The sequence below is a fragment of the Equus przewalskii genome, chromosome 27 (genome assembly GCF_037783145.1).
Source record: "Equus przewalskii isolate Varuska chromosome 27, EquPr2, whole genome shotgun sequence".
Lineage (NCBI taxonomy): Eukaryota > Metazoa > Chordata > Mammalia > Perissodactyla > Equidae > Equus > Equus przewalskii.
In genome coordinates, this window is record NC_091857.1 from 1,558,712 (window position 1) to 1,575,391 (window position 16,680).

Here is a 16,680-nt window from a genome sequence, read left to right on the forward strand (position 1 = left end):
TCTAAAGGGTGGTTTTGCTGCATAAGCAGCCCCACCCTTCCTGTGAGTTCTGGGTAAGGTGGTCGTAGGGGGTGGCTGAGAAAAGCAGAGTTTTATACTTTCAGTTACAACACATATAAGGACTTGCAGTTGGGATAAAACTTCCTGACAAACATGTGAGTAGACTTTGGAAAATGCTTTGAAGGAGTGTGTGAAACAGCCACACATAAGATATTGAAAGAAAAAGTCAAAAGCGGAGGAGACAAGCATTCAAGAAAGTGGCTGGAGGCGCAGAACCGGCTCTGTGAACTTTTCCAGCCCCCATCAGGGGAAGGACTAGACAGGGTCTGTGCTCACATCGCAGCTCAGCTTGAGCTCAGTTGTCCTTACAGCACAGCTTAGCTTGAGGTCAGGTGTGACGTTCAGTAATCGGTAGCGTTATTTCTATGTTTTGGAACACTTAGCATGCTGTGGAGCTTCTCAGAATGTGATTCTCAGGAACTTCAGAGACATTTGTCACACATTCATATCAATTCCTGGGCATCAGCCTAGACTTGAGTCAGACTCTGTCACAGAGAGAACCAGCAATTTGTATTTTTAACAAATTAAATTTGAGAAATGTTAATCTCTACACCGGGAGTGAAGTCTGCATTCCCACATCTCGGTGAAAGACTCCTAACGTCGCCCCGGGGAACACTGCACTGGAATAGATTGCTGGTTCTTGCTGCAGGAATCGATGCCCAGTTTGAGATGGGAATCTCTGATTTGATCCACCTGGATTCCTACCCAGGTGACAGAGAGAATGTGAGATGACTCTTTGAGACCTCCTAAGAGCCATCTAAACTTCACTCACATGGAGCTGAACTGCCTAAGCCACTGAGCCAACCGGTGGAGTGAGACCTAAAGTTACCGAGAAGGAACATATTCCAAACTGCGTCTACTATGGATATATTTTTTTCTTTCCGTCCAAAAGGTTCAGACTAAAGCCCACTGGTTTTAGCTCTCTGGATGACTCTGAAACTCCTGAGGTATAGGGCTAGACGGACAGTCACCTTCAAGGTAACCAGCTCTGAAACCTCACAGGGGGCAAAGAAACACGGCTTTTTCCTTGTGCGTTGATGAGTTACTTTGCAGACCAAAATTGCATCACGTAACCTGGTATTTCCAACTCAGGAGGAAAATGAGTATTTTGTATTATTCGTTATAATACTTCTTGTCTCTGATGAAAATAAGTTCAAAGGAACAAATTGTCGGTTCATTTTCCCGAATAGGGAGAGCGGTAAGATGACCTGTCAACAGCTCCTAAAGCAAGTGTACCCAGGCCTTATTTGCAAGCTCATCATATTAATGCAGATCTGTTTTTCTTTTTTAAGTCAAAAACTTTGTTATCTGGCCTATGTATTTGGAATTTTAATGTGTTTACTAATTTTCACTGTTGTCTGGAATGAATGCTGAAGTGAATAATATTTATTAACCAGTAAATGCTACTGTGGATGTTTTGCAAACTACTCTATTTGAAGAAGAAAGGACTTTCTTATCACTAGGAATCATCATGAAAATTATCTTTTTTCATCACTACTTACATGGAGTAAAAATTATTGTAAGCTGAGGGGATTAATCAACTTTCAAAATATCAGAAAATTGTCTTTTTCCCCCGTTGGCAGGAGGCATCAACTGTTTATAAAAGCTTGAGTGTTTCTGTACCAGGGAAGACTAACGCCCTTGTGGCCCCAGGGCTGTGTGACGTGGAGGATGCGCCGCACCGCGGCTGTTTTCACGGCCTCTGCCCTCAGAGGCTTGGCCCGCTTGCCGGGAGCTGCTGGGGAAGCTGGCACTGAGCTCTGAGAGGGTCCTCTGACAGCCCAGACTGAAGAGCAGATCGCCTCTGCAATTCCTCCAGTCTCTTGTCACACCTTGATAATTATGCACAGTAAGTACCAGAATGCCTCCTGTTGTGCGCTGCTTACGATCACAGTACCGCGGAGGAAGCTGCTGTGAGCATAATGGAACAGGGGTATTAACCAGACCTCATCTTTTATCAGGTCCTGTGTATGAGGAGATGAATTGAAAGAGCAGCGCTCGAAAGGAGGACTTGAAAAGATGCTCCCAACTGGAGTATTGGAAAGAGGAAACTGTGTGTCATAACTAGAGACATTATGTACATTTCCATTGTATAAACACACACAAACGACTTACAATAATCTCTACGTTGAAAGAGAGCACAGAAAATTTTCTTTTCTTTACCTTAAAAGATCATAAGAAAGCAGCTACACAATATAATTTGCTTGGACCAAAATAGAAAGATAAAGATTAAAAATCAAAGGTAGTAAGTAAGCTGATACTTCAATAAGTTCTCCCTTGAATAAATTAATGTGAATCTGTCAAGAAATAATAAAATACTTGGTTTAAAGTATGAGAATCTTTTTTATCAATTTATGTTTCATGTTGGAAAATAAAAGCAGACAGTAAAATGGTGTTAATGTTTATTCTGATAATGTTTATTTATTGAAGCAGCATTTTTACTTCCCACACTCTACGGAATTTATGTGTAAATTTTGTAGCCATTTCTTGCTAGTTATACTTCGGGTCCCAACAGTAAATACTAATTAAAATAGTATGTATGATATTGGATTTCTCAATATCATAGTAGTTGGTTATGCAAAACTACATACTGCTGAGATAATTATTCAGAATAATTGGTATGCCAAGTCTCCTTTTAAAAAATTAAAATCATTTTTAGTTTGACAATGTGTTCATTTAGCAGTTTTTTTTCTTTAAATGAATTCAGTGCCTCATAAAAGCCCGGATTGACAGCCGTTTGGAGAGGAGGCTTTTGTTTATCCCTCAAATGAGAACAGCATGGGCAGCAGCAGGGGGAGCTTCCGCTTTTAGGCAGGTGGAATTCTCAAAAAGGAAACTTCACACTCCTGTCAATACCATTTAAAGTTCTCACTTACACCAGTTCCACACGAAATGAAGCATTTTGTGGCTGTGACTCCCATCTCACTCTCCTTCGCATGCTCAGCTGAAGTTTTCCAGCCAGATCTGGAATGAATATAAATCTGCCGGCCCCGGCTCAGGGTGAGAGCTGCGGAACTCACGCCGCCATCACAACTCCAATGCCGCGTTGTTCTTCATCTGTGACGTTCATCCTCAGTGTGACTGGGAATGGATTAAAAGAGGCTGGAGACAGGAGATGGCCAAGGGGAATCTGGTGTGTTTCTGGTGTGTGGACATAACAGATATTTGTTCAATCCAACACAGCATCTAGCTTTAAACTAGAAGACCCACCGTGGCTTCCTCAGGTGGAGGGGGAAAGCTTCCTTCCGACTCAGCTCGTTGGCCTCGCTAGAGCAAAACTGAAGCGTTACATGCAAGAGTCGTCCTTGACATTAAGATTTGAAAGAATAAAAACAAACATACTAGATAATACCAATCAACAGTTTTGTGATATCATCTGTCTATAAATTATCATTGGTGGAAATTCTTGAGTATATTAGTAAAATGATTAAATTTGGTAACAGATTTGTGGGTATTTCAGATGCTCAAGCCCTGAAAGTATGCCATGGAAACTTTCAAGCGGGAGAAAAAATTTAAAAACATTATAAAAATATAAAAATGCAAGATCTGGTGAAAATATATACTGAAAATAGTTTTGATAATAGCTATGTAAATTTAAAATATGTCAATAAAATAATAAAGTGGATCTGGTGAAGTCCCAGAGGCTCTTAGTAAGTCATTAACTTCTGGAAACAGTAGGCAGTAGGTTTGGTGTAGGTAAGTATAGATATTGTATATTTATTTCCCAGAAAGAAAATATCACAAGGTGAACTATTTCCATTCCTAATATGAATGGTATTAGCATGTGATCTGGTCTAGCCTTTGAAGAAGAAGTATTGATTTGACCAAATGATGTAATTTAGACCATTGACTTTCAAGGATTTGAGAGTGATCAACTATAACCTCCACGATCATATAGGTCACAGTTACTGATTTGGATGGCCTAATTTATTATTTATTAAGCCAGTCTTTCTTCCATCACAGGTATGTATTCTCCACTTAAATAGAATGGACTTACAGGTAAATGAGGCCCTTTTTTGTCTCGAAGCATCATAATAAGCACGTACACCAAGTCTGTAATCAGGGATATTAGCTAAATGTAGAAAGAAATTTGGACTTGAAATTTGCACTGTTATTCTATATGCATAAAAGTGTAAGCAGCTTTATTTTGGATTAGGTAAATGGCCCATCTAGCTCAAGATTATTTATAATAATGTTTCATAGAGGGACATCTTTGTTTCCTAAGGATGGGTGTGGGTGTCATTTTTTATTTCCCATCACAATGCCAGTCACTCATTCTATCTGAGGAGACCTTGTCTGCCTCCCATTCGAGGTGCTGGGGACTTCTGGTGTTCTCTCCAATCCACACTTGCTACTGAAGAATAGGCAGTTTCTGACTGAGGCCCTGTCAAGCATAGGAAGCTGCCCCTCCTTTTAAAGCTAGTGAGAGACAGAAGCAGCAAACAGAAGGAGCTTTTTCTGATGAGATCAGTGTCAGGAGCAACAGCCAGGGTGAGCTTCCAGAATCAGTAGCGTCAGTGGTTACATGTTAGGATTCAGTGTCCAGCAGAGATGGTAACAGTGGGACACGCTGTGTTGCCTGTGTCTGGAGACAGCAGCATGGTGAGACGGATTTTTAACCTGGATGGATTGACTTCACCTGTTATATAAAAGTGCTGTGCTTTTGTAAGTAGCACTTCCGTCCTTTAAGAAAAAACTAGCATCTTTTATTATGTGAAAGATTCTCTATCATCAAAGGGAACAATTAACAGAGTGAAAAGGCAATCTATAGAATGAGAGAAATATTTGCAAATCATATATCTGATAAAGGATTAATATACCCAGAATATGCAAGAAACTCCTACAACCCATAACAATAATGAGAGATAACCTGATTTAAAAAATGGACAAAGAACTTGAATAGACATTTCTCCAAAGATGATGTACAAATGGGCAGCAAGCATATGAAAAGATGCTCAACATCACTAAGCATTAGGGAAATGCAATTCAAACCACAATGAGCTACCACCTCACACTCATTAGGGTGGCCACTATCAAAAGAACAGAAAGCAAGTCCTGGCAAGGATGCAGAGAAATTGGAAATTGCTAGGAATGTAAAATGGTGCAGTCACTATGGAAAACAGTGTGTAGGTTTCTCAAAAAATTAAAAACAGAATTACAACATTATCCGGCAATCCCAGCTTTAGGTATGCATCCAAAAGAATTCAAAGAAGGATCTTGATGAGGTATTTGCATACCCATGTTCATTGCTGCATTTTTCACAAGGGGTGCAAATAACCCAAATATCCATAAACAGATGAATGTGTAAGGAAAATTTGATATATACATAAAAAGGGTATTATTTGACCTTTAAAAAAAAAGGGAATCGTGTCACATGCTACAACAGGGATGAAGCTTGAGGGCATTATGCTAAGTGGAAATAAGCCAATGACAAAAGAGCAAATGCTGTGTGATTCCACACACATGAGATAGCTAAAGTAGTTAATATGTAGAAACAGACAGCAGAAACGTGGTTGCCAAGGGCTGGGGGGAGTTGGGAGGGGCTGTTCGTGTTTGATGGGCATAGAGTTTCAGTTTTGTAAGATGAACAAATTCTAGAGATTTGTTGAATAACAGTGTGAATATACTTAATACTACTGATCTGTACACTTGAAAATGTTTAAAATGTTAAGTTAAAAGTTATGTGCTTATAATCACAATTGCAAATAAAATTAAAATTAAAATAACTTTTAAAAGATTCTCTGGGGCCGGCCCAGTGGTGCCACGGTTAAGTTAGCACGTTTCGCTTCCATGGTCCCGGGTTCGCTGGTTCAGATCCCAGGTGCAGTCATGGCGCCGCTTGGCAGGCCATGCTGTGGTAGGCGTCCCACGTATAAAGTAGAGGAAGATGGGCATGGATGTTAGCTCAGGACCAGTCTTCCTCAAAAAAGAAAACAAAAGGATTCTCTGTCATTTTTGCATTCCAGAATTCATTCTCTCATGTAGATCCTTATGCTTTCTCTCATCTGGTTTATCCGGTCAGTTCCAAATATGACTAGTTCTCCGCCCTTGAAACTTGTCTCCGTTCCTAAATGTGACCACTTCACAATACCGTTGTGGCCATTCTTTAACAGATCTTGAAAAAAAATCATTCTAAGGAGAAATTCTGTAAAAATATCCACTCCTTACTACTCTCCAATGTTAAAACTGTCAGATGCCTGTTCTCTGAATTTGTTGTTTTACATTTTGTCTGTTCCTAGGCTCCTGGGGATGACTCTACCCGCACATCAATACATGTTATCTCTTCCTCTATTGCAGTGACGTCTGTACGCTGTCTGAATTTTCCTCACCTAAAGTCCTGCTAAGTTTAGCTTCATTTCATTTATAGAGTTCTTAACAGCTTTATTGAGATATGATTCCTACCTCATACAACTCACCTACTTAAACTGTATACTTCAATGGGTTTTAGTATATTCACAGAGTTGTGTAATGATCATCACAATTTAATTTTAGAATATTTTCCTTATCCCCTAAAGAAACCTTGTGTACATTAGCCGCCATTCACGGTCCCTGCCCCTGCCCCTTGTCCCCAACTCCAGGCACCACTGAAACCACTAAGGTGCTCTCTGTCTCCACAGGTTTGCTGATTCCAGACATTCAGTATAAATGACATCATATAATAAGAGGTTATTTGTGACTGAATTATTTTAGTTAGCAAAAGATTTTTAGGGCTCATCCCCATTGTAACATGTATCAGTATTCCACAGAGTTGTGCAACAATCACTACAATCTAATTACAGAATGCTTTCATCACCCCAAAAAGAAACTTTGTACCAATTAGTTGTTATTCTCAATTCCCAACCCCCAGTCTAGCCCCTGGCAACCACTAACCAACTTTCTGTGGCCTATTTGGGATATTCCATATAAATGGAATCAACAATATGTGGTCCTTTGTGACTGGTTTCTTTCACTGAGCATAATGTTTCCAAGGTTCATTCATGTTGCAGCATGCATCAGTACTCCATTCCTTTTTATTGCCAAATAATATTCCATTGTATGGTTATATCACATTTTATTTATACGTTCATTGGTTTATGGAGATTGGAGTTGTTTCCACTGTTTGGTTATAATGAATAATAGTACTGTGAACATTCATGCACATGTTCTGTGTTCAGGTATTTTTCCATTTTTCTTGGGTAGATACCTAAGAGTGGTATTGCTGAGTCATGTGATAACCCCATGTTTAACATTTCAGAAACTGTCATATTTTTTCCAACATAGTTGCACCATTTTACATTCCCACCACAATGTATGAGGGTTCTGATTTCTTCACTTCCTTGCTAACACTTGTGATCATCTATCTTTTTGATTATAGCCATTCTAGTGGGTGGAGGTGGTCACTAATTGTAGTTTTGATATGCATTTCCTTAACGGATAATGATATTGAACATTTTATTATGTGTCTATTGGCTATTTGTATGTATTTGCAGAAATATCTAGTTAGATCCTTTGTTCATTTTTAATTTATTTATCTTTTTTGAATTGTAAGACTTTTTTATATATTCTGGACACAAAACTCTTACCAGATATATGATTTGCAATTATTTTTTCTCGTTCTGTGGATTTGCTACAAAAAGTTTTTAATTTTTATGAAGTCTAAGTTATTTATTTTTTCTTTCATTGGCCTTGCTTTTGTTGCCATATCCAAGATGGCTTTCCCTAATCCAAGTATTGACAACTTTCCTCTATTCTGTTCTAAGACTTTTGGAGTTTTAGTTCTTATATTTTGGTCTTGCATTAATTCTTGGTTATGGTATAGGGAAGGAGTTCAACTTCATTCTTTTCATGTAGATAGCCAGCTTTTCCCTCACCATTACTTGAAAAGATTATTCTTTCCCCATTGAATTTTCTTGGCATGCCTGTTAAAAATCTATCAACCATAAATTTAAAAGGTTATTTTTGGATGCTCAATCCTATCCCATTTATCTATATGTCTATCTTTATGCCAGTTTCAAACCGTCATGTTCACAGTAGCTTTCTAGTAAGTCTAGAAATCAGAAAATGAGTCCTCCAACTTTGTTCTTTCTCAAGATTGTATTGACTATTTTGGATCTCTTGAAGTTCCATATGTATATTTTAGAATGAACTTGTCAATTTCCTTCTAAAAATAGTAGTTGGAATTTTGATAGGGCTTCCGATGAAGCTAGATCAGTTTGGGAATATTGTCATCTTAACTACAGTCAGTCTTCCCGTCTATGAATGTAGGATATCTTTCTTTTTATTAGGTCTTCTCTAATGTCTTTCAAAATGTATTTTGGTTTTCAGAGTACAAGTATTGCACTAATTTTGTTAAACTATTTCCTATTTATTTCTCTTTTGATGCTATTGTAAGTAGAATAGTTTTCTTAATTTCATTTGATGACTGTTCATTGCTAGCATATGGAAATGTAATTGATTTTTGAATATTGATATCGAATTCTGCAACCTTGCCAAAGCAGTTTACTAGTTGTAATAGTTATTTAGTACTTTCTTTCAGATTTTCTACATACAAGATCAAGAGATGTTTTTTAACTCCTCCTTTCCAGTCTGCATATGTATACATATGTATGCATGTATGTAAATATATGTGTATTTATTGCCTAATTGCCCTTGTTAGAATCAAGTAAAATATTGAATAAAGCTGATGAGAGTGGACATACTTGTCTTGTTCCTGGTCTTAGAGGGACAGATTTCTTTCTTTCACTACTACTGTGGGTTTTTCATACATTCGTTTTATCATATTGAGTAACTTCCCTTTTATTTCTAGATTTTAAGTGATTTTATCATAAAAAGGTATTAGATTTTTTAAATAACTTGTGTCTATTGAGATGAATACGTGATTTTTGTTCTTTATTCTACTAACATGGCTTAATTACATTGATTGACTATTGCATGGTAAACCAACCTTGCATTCCTGGGATAAATCCCATTCGGCCATGGGATTTATAGTTTATATGTAATCCTTTTCTAAGTTGCTGGATTTGGTTTGCTAGTATTTTGTTGAGAATTTTTGCATCTACATTCATAAGAGATATTGATCCGTAGTATTTTATTTTCTTTTTTGTGATGTTTTTGTCTGGGATTGGTCTCAGGGTGATACAGACCTCATATCATGAATTGGAAAGAAGAGAGAAATAATATGCAATTATACTGTCTTTTATGATTATCTGCATGATTACATTTACCAGTATTCTCTTTTTAAGTGTGTGTGGTTTCAAATTACTGCCTGACGTTACTTGCTTTCAGCCTGAAATACTTCATTAGTATTTCTTGTATGCTGGGGCTGCTGGCAAGAAATTCCTATTTTTAAAAAATCTGGAAAAGTTTTATTTTCACCTTCGCTTTTGAAAGTGATGGTTTTGGAAAGTTTGCTGATTATAAGGTTCTAGGCGGACAGTTTTATTTTTTCTTGCAGCATTTCGACGATGTTATACCACCATGCGGACATACATTTTGATGAGAAGTCAGTTGTTATTATTATTATTGGAGTTCCCTTGTATATAAGTCAGTTCTGCTTGCTACTTTCAAGACTTTTCTCCTTGTCCTTGACTTTCAACCTTTTGATCACGATGTGCCTGGTGTGGATCTGTTTGTATTTATCCTACTAGATTTCATTAAGCTTCTTGGATATGTAGAATAAGGTACTTGATCAAATCTGGAAAGTTTCAGCCATTATTTCTTACAATACTTCTTCTTTTCCACTCTCTCCCCTCTCCTTCATGTACTTCTCCTATGCATGTCTTGCTTCACTCAATGGTATCCTACATTTCTCTGAGGCTGTGTTCATTTTTCCTTATTCTTTTTTCTCTCTGATCTTCTCATTGCATAATATTGATGAATCTATCTTCAAGTGCTCTTATTTTTATTTCTGTCCACTCAAAACTGCTATTAAGCCTCTCTAGTCAGTTCTTCATTTTGGTTATAGTACTTTTGAATTACAGAATTTTTATTTAATTATTTTTTAAGCAATTTCCATCCCTTTGCTGATGTTCATTGTTTGATGAGACACTGTTCTCATGCCTTCTTTAATTCTTTAAGCATGGTTATTTTTATTTCTTTGAAAATACTTATAATAGTTGCTTTGACATTTCTATCTGCTAAGTGCATCATTTGTGTACCCCCAAAGGCAATTTCTATCGTGTACTTCTTTTACTTGTGTATAGATCACACTTTTCTCTTTCTTTGTATGGCTCAATTTGTTCAATGAAACTGTTTATTTTAGATAATATATTTTAGCAATTTTGGATTCTCACTTCTCCATTCCTCTGGTCTTATTGTTTGCTCGTTTATTTGTTTGTTGCCTTGGCTGGACTAATTAGTGCAGTCTATTTCTCCCACAGTACGTAGCCTCTAATGTTGCTCTTCAGAGGGTACAGCCTTGGGTAGGTGCACTGTCTCCCCCTAATCTACACAGAGATGCTTGTGGTTTTAGCTGGGCTCTTTGGCTTGCTCTTTACTTGATCTCCTTGTTAAGCTTTGGGTGGTCTGTCTCTAGTGGCATCACATTCAGTAGCCTCCACTAATTGCTAGATGATTGATGTATTGTTTTCAACAACTCTCAGGGCATAAATGTTTCCACAGTCTTATCCAAATAAAGCATGGCCACCTCATTTGCAGGGGTAGACTCAAAACTTCTTTCAGGTCAATCTTTGAAACTTGCTTTAAACACAGGATGGCTTTTCTTCTCCAATTATTTCCCTGGCTTTTTCTGTTACACTTCTGTCTGGTCCACTTGCTGTCATGGAGCTTGTTGCTGTCATGGCAGTAGTCTTCTCTTAATTGCACTGCACCAAGATCTCTATTCATTTTAATCCTGCCCATGGGTATGAACGTCCCTCCCTTGTTTCAAATAAAGTCAATCCCTTTATAGAGAGCTATAGCACTTTTGGTTCTTGTAGACTACATCTCCTCCTGTGCAGAAACTCTGTGTCACTGCTCCAGAGCTGGAGGTAGGGACAGTGGCCTGCTTCTTTTGGACACACAATTCTATCCTAGGACTGGGCACTGGGGTGATCGTAGTGTGTGACAGCCTTGTCTTCCTGCTTGCCTATACTGGCCTGTAACTTCCACCCTGTGAGCAAGCTGGGGTGGGGAACAGTTGAGTCCCAATACTCTTGGTCAGATACTCCTGGGTTGGAGTTTCCATGCTATAAGCAGGGGCTCGGTAAAGGAAGGGAACTCTAGATCTCTTGACTGTGTTTATCTGGAATAGAGATTCTGCAACATGGAGCTGGGGGGAAGGGAGGAGTAATGGTCACAGCTTGTCCTTCTTAGGGAGAAGTCATCACCTTAGACTGGGAGCTGGGAGAAGAGTGAATCCTATCTTCTTGGTTGCATCTGTCCAAAGTAGAGCTTTTGCCACATTGAGCTGAAGGAAGAGAAGAAGATTGTGAACAAAATGGCGCAGACTAAGATTTCACAGATTTTCTTGAATAAATGTCTCTCCATTTGCTGTTTGCAAATTCCAAGATGACAATTCCCAGAGATTTAAAAGGTCATTTTTTATTATTTTCATGAGTTATGGTGGTTTTGCTGGGATGAAGGTCCAAAGGGATTCTCACAGCACCATTCTAAAGTGTTTCTCACCCTTTGTAGGTTTGTGTTTAGTAAGTTTGTCTTTTGGTATTTATATATTTTTCCAGTTTCACCACTTGCACATTTGTTTTTGGAGAGCAGATCCTATGTTTCTGAGTTTCTCACACTGTTCTCAGTGGTTGTTTGTTAAATAAATATTCCATACTCTCCACATCCAATAGTCTGGCTAAACTTCCTTCTATTCAAATTCTATTCAGTTTCTCTCTAAATGTCGTCTTCTCTGCCCTACGAACTATGTCTACTTTCCACATTTCTTTCTTGTGTACTCTGTCATATCTCAAAATCCTTGCAACTCGATTAATCAAAGCAATGATCCTTAAAGCTACTCCATCTCCTCGATTACTTCTATTACACTACCTTGTAGTCTCAACAAGTTTTTTAATTATGTTGAGGTATGGTGACCTGAGTTTCCAAATTACAGATCTAAACCATCATTCTCTAAGGACAGGGATAGATTTAGTATATATTTCCAACAATATTCCCAATGATAAACACGGCTGTCTTTTCTTGAGCACTTACTGTGTGTTAAGCACACTGCTAAATTCTTCACATGCATTTTTCCACTTAATTCACAAAATCTCTGCCAGTCAGATATTGGAAGCACAATTTTACAAATAAGAAAAATAAGAAAGAGAAGATAAGTAACTTGCCCAATATTACACAGTTGAATTATATATTCCTGAACAGGAACTGTGAAATATTTTTTTGTATTCCAAAGCCCAGGAGATCATGATCCACATTTAGTTGACACTTTTAGTGTCAACAGAATATTAGGATATTTTTAGGGGCCAGATCACATCAAATCTGGTGCAGTAATAAGCTAGGTAACTAAGACTATTGCAAACGTTCTGATCAAGTGACTTAGCCCAAATGCAAAACTTTTCACTTGCTCACAGTAATAAATTTATAATCATTTACCTGGAAAAAATCAAAATTAGCAGACGATAGGTTTTTATTCATGTTATTCTGTATTACATATGGCAGAAAAGTAAAGTTACCATTTTTCTTCAATCTATTTTTTTCCCTAACTCTGCCGTGTTGGGGGCCTCATTGATACCTTCTCTTTCCTTATGTGCATGAGGACCATGCTACATGGTTTACAGTAAGGAACCATTGTGATCTGAAATGCCAGGCCCAACAGCATATTTCTTGACTCTAATATCATTAGACAATCATATTTTATGGCTGTGACAGCAAGGCTATGACAGATGACACTTTGAGAGTGTTCGGGGAGAAAGCTCATAGAGCACTTAATCAAATGGTTGCAACGTCTAAAAGGATTAAAGTCACGCAGGCTGTGACTCACAAAATTATGTTTCCTGTTATTATCTCAAAATGACAATGAAATACTGTCTATCTTAAATGTGAGTATGTATCTTACTTTTTTTTCAAAAAGAATAATTCCACAGGACAAAAGCAACATGTTTTCCAAGAAAGCTTTGTATATCAAATTTTTTGAAAAATGTATGTATGAACTTTTTATGCTTCCTGAAAATAGTGATCTTGGTAAACTAGATTTCAGTACTATTTGCCAACTAGTGAGTATTAGACTGTTGCATGACTTTACAAGCACCACACATACACAAATAAGAATAAGAAAAAAAATTCCATTAGTGTTAAAGTTCAGGGACATTTATTAATACTTTGTTTGCTTGTTTGTTTGTTTGTTTTTGAGGAAGATTAGCCCTGAGCTAACATCTGCTGCCAATCTTCCTCCTTTTTGCTGAAGAAGACTGGGCCTGAGCTAACATCTGTACCTGTCTTCCTCTACTTTATATGTGGGACGCCTGCCACAGCATGGTGTGCCAAGTGGTGCCATGTCCACACCTGGGATCTGAACCGGGGAACCCCGGGCCCCAAAGCGGAACGTGCGCATTTAACCTCTGCACCACCCGGCTGGCCCCTATTAATACATTTTTGAGTGTTGTTACTCTGTGAAGTGGACATAAGCAGATACGTTCCTAATTCATTGCCTTCAGTAAGAATATACTTGTCCTTTGTTGCCATTAAAAAATATAATGTCCACTTACCATCGCTTGTGAAAGCAAACTTGATGGGAGGCTTACAGACATTGGGAAGTTTTCTAGCAAAGGAGCTTAAAGCATGCTTTCCTCCAACATTCTGCATGCCTATCCTATAGGTGTTTTCTTTCCAAATTTTTTCTAAGAAAATATATTGTCAGATTTTAGCTTTTTGTAATAACCCTGAATTTTCCAATGGAAAACTCTAGTCATGATTGAGTCTGATTATCTCAAGTGTCTCTTTCATTGTTCCAGTCCCTCTCCTAACCCTCACAGTCTGTTGTAAGGAACGGAGATCTGCTATGGGTTACAGTGATATCGCTTCTGTTGAACTGAACTATCCAGCAATTTCATCTTTAGAAATGAGTTACTGAAACTTTTTACAAAGTTATCTATAAACAGTGAAAATAGGTCTCACAAACCTTACGTAATAATCCATACAATAACTGAGTCAACTGGAATCCACAAGGAGCATTGTGATTTCTCCTATTTGCAGTAAGATGAAATAGGCTCTCGGTTAGCGCATTCATGGAGGACGTCTGATTTTCAGGAACAGTTTTTGACTTCGAGCAAGAAATGCTGTATTTGCACAGACGTTGTTAAAATTAAAGTCTATCTTGCTGGCCTTTGGCCTTGCGTATATTGAATTATTTCATAAATCCCTCTCCACAATATTTCTGGGGAGCTGATGCTTTGGTGTCATGTATTAAAAAGACAAGAATTGTTTGAGTTGGATCTAAACAGTGGTTCAAACTCAAATGTTTATAGGTCTCAAATGAATGGTAAATGAGTGCAAAACAGAAGTCTCTTTCCAGCTCCATATCTTTCTTGGTTTCCAAAAAGAGGGTAATACCTGGATTGTTATATGGAAATTTCTGATTTTCACTGTTGGCTCAAAAATTTTTAGAACTCTGAGATCAGAAAACACACACACACACACACACACACACACACCCCTCATCTAGGTCCTACCAAGACCTACTCACAAGTCTATGAAATTTTAGTTACTTCACCAACCCTGAGACATTTCAATCTATATACCTGGAAGTTTAATTTTCAAGTGAACTTCTAGATTTTGCCATCTGTATTTCATTATACCACCATTGACTATATTTTGACTTGGCTGTCTTTGAAACATTCTTACTTAACTCAAACAATGACAATTATAACGCTTGTTTGGAGAGATAGTGGAAGAATTTATTTTTGCTAAAGTGGAGAAACCATAGAGAATACAGTTGTAGTTTTAAAAAATAGTATACAAAATCAAAATATTCACATTTCGTGTAATAAAATATGACCTTTTCCAAGGCACATTTACATTTCTGAAATGCACATTAATCCTAGGCTTTAAGGACCACAAAAAATGCTTAATTTATCTTAGCTATGATCCTAGCTGTTGCAGAGTCTCAAAAAGTTTATTCTAGAGTTATTGAAACACACAAATTGCTCAGCCACTGAGAGCATCCCTATATACTGGACAGAATGTATGCAAACATATGGCTTGCAAATGACATGGTATAAACAGTAGATGTCTAGATGAAATTTCATATAAAGTTTTTATATTTTCTAAGCCTGTAGCTACTAACAAGTCATCAGAGTTTATGGTTCCCTGAGGAAAAAGCTTTTGGGTGTCAAAGCATAATTTTAAAATCTCTGCAATATTCTTTTTTCTTAAACATTAAAGTGTAATGGTTGAGAGGAATACTTAGGTCATAGTCAGGTAAGACAGATTCCCCACCGTCTCTGTTGGTTTGAGAATAATGTTACTCTGGAAAGGTTTACAGTACATTAAGATACTGTATTACCCTAGATAATAAACCTCTCATGTACAACTGAAGTAATATTTAAAAATTGAGATAGGATTATCAGACATACAGTTAGCATCTCTCAGAGTTAAATATTTTTAATAATTGTGTTGTACAACATTCATAAAGGAGCTTGAAGATCCATAGAATGCTATGAAGCTTAGTTTGATCTTGATGCTCTGGGTTTTTATGCATATATTTTGAAATGACTATTTCATTTTTATCTAAAATTACCATCCCAAAGAACCAAAGATTTCTGTCATTTTTTTTTCATGATGAAATAAGTTCATTTCCAGCATTTGAAACTGTTGGAACACATATATTATATTTTATGTGCAACTAAATAGAAATGGTCTTAGATGATTAAGAATGTATGAAAAAGATATCTCAATGGCGTTTTTACAATAAGTAGAAGGAAATGATATCCGTATCTTGAAGAGAGATCTGCAGCTCCATGAGCATTATTCACAACCCCCAAAATGTAGAAACAACCTGAATGGAAGACTGATGAACAGATTAAGAGAACGTGGTGGGTACACACAATGGAATGCTATTCAGCGTTTAAAGAAAGGAGACCCCACAATAGGTGATAACGAGGAGGGACCTGGAGGACACCATGCTCAGTGAATAAGCCCGTCACAGAGCGACAAGCATTGCATGAGTCTACTTCTATGGAGTCTAAAAGTCAAAGTCACAGAAGCAGGGAGTTTCCGGGGAGTGGAGGGAAGGTGAGAGGGAGGGTTGCTGCTCAACAGGAAAAGGTTTCTATTGTGCAAGATGAGTAAGTTCTAGAGAACTGCTGTACAATGTTGTGCTTGTTGTGGACAATCTGTGTTACACACCTAAATATTTGTTAAATGGGGAGCTCTCATGATGGATATTCTTAACACAAAAATAAGAATAACAAAGAATTAGCTTTGCATTTCAGCACAAGGAAATTCAGGGAAATTAGGTGGAATGTTAAGTGGCTAAAAATAAACATCAACAATTTTTAGTGTTTCATTATTGCATTTTTCGTTACTACATGTTCTATGTATTTATAAATTTATACATGATTAGAATCCAAAAACTCGTAGCAACCCAAAACTGAAAAGAATTACTTTTGCTGGGAAAGATTCTCTCTGAGTTAACATCTGTTGCCAATCTTTCTCTCTCTTATTTTTGCTCCTCAAAAAAATATA

The 16,680-nt window shown here is 37.4% G+C and overlaps 1 long non-coding RNA gene across 1 annotated transcript; it reads left to right on the forward strand.

The window, feature by feature from the left end:
* The first annotated feature begins 540 nt into the window (after positions 1-540).
* LOC139079862 (uncharacterized) lies at positions 541-3,414 on the forward strand. The gene is made up of 2 exons (XR_011533847.1): positions 541-1,909; positions 2,022-3,414. It is a non-coding gene; the product is annotated as an uncharacterized lncRNA (long non-coding RNA).
* Positions 3,415-16,680: the final 13,266 nt, after the last annotated feature.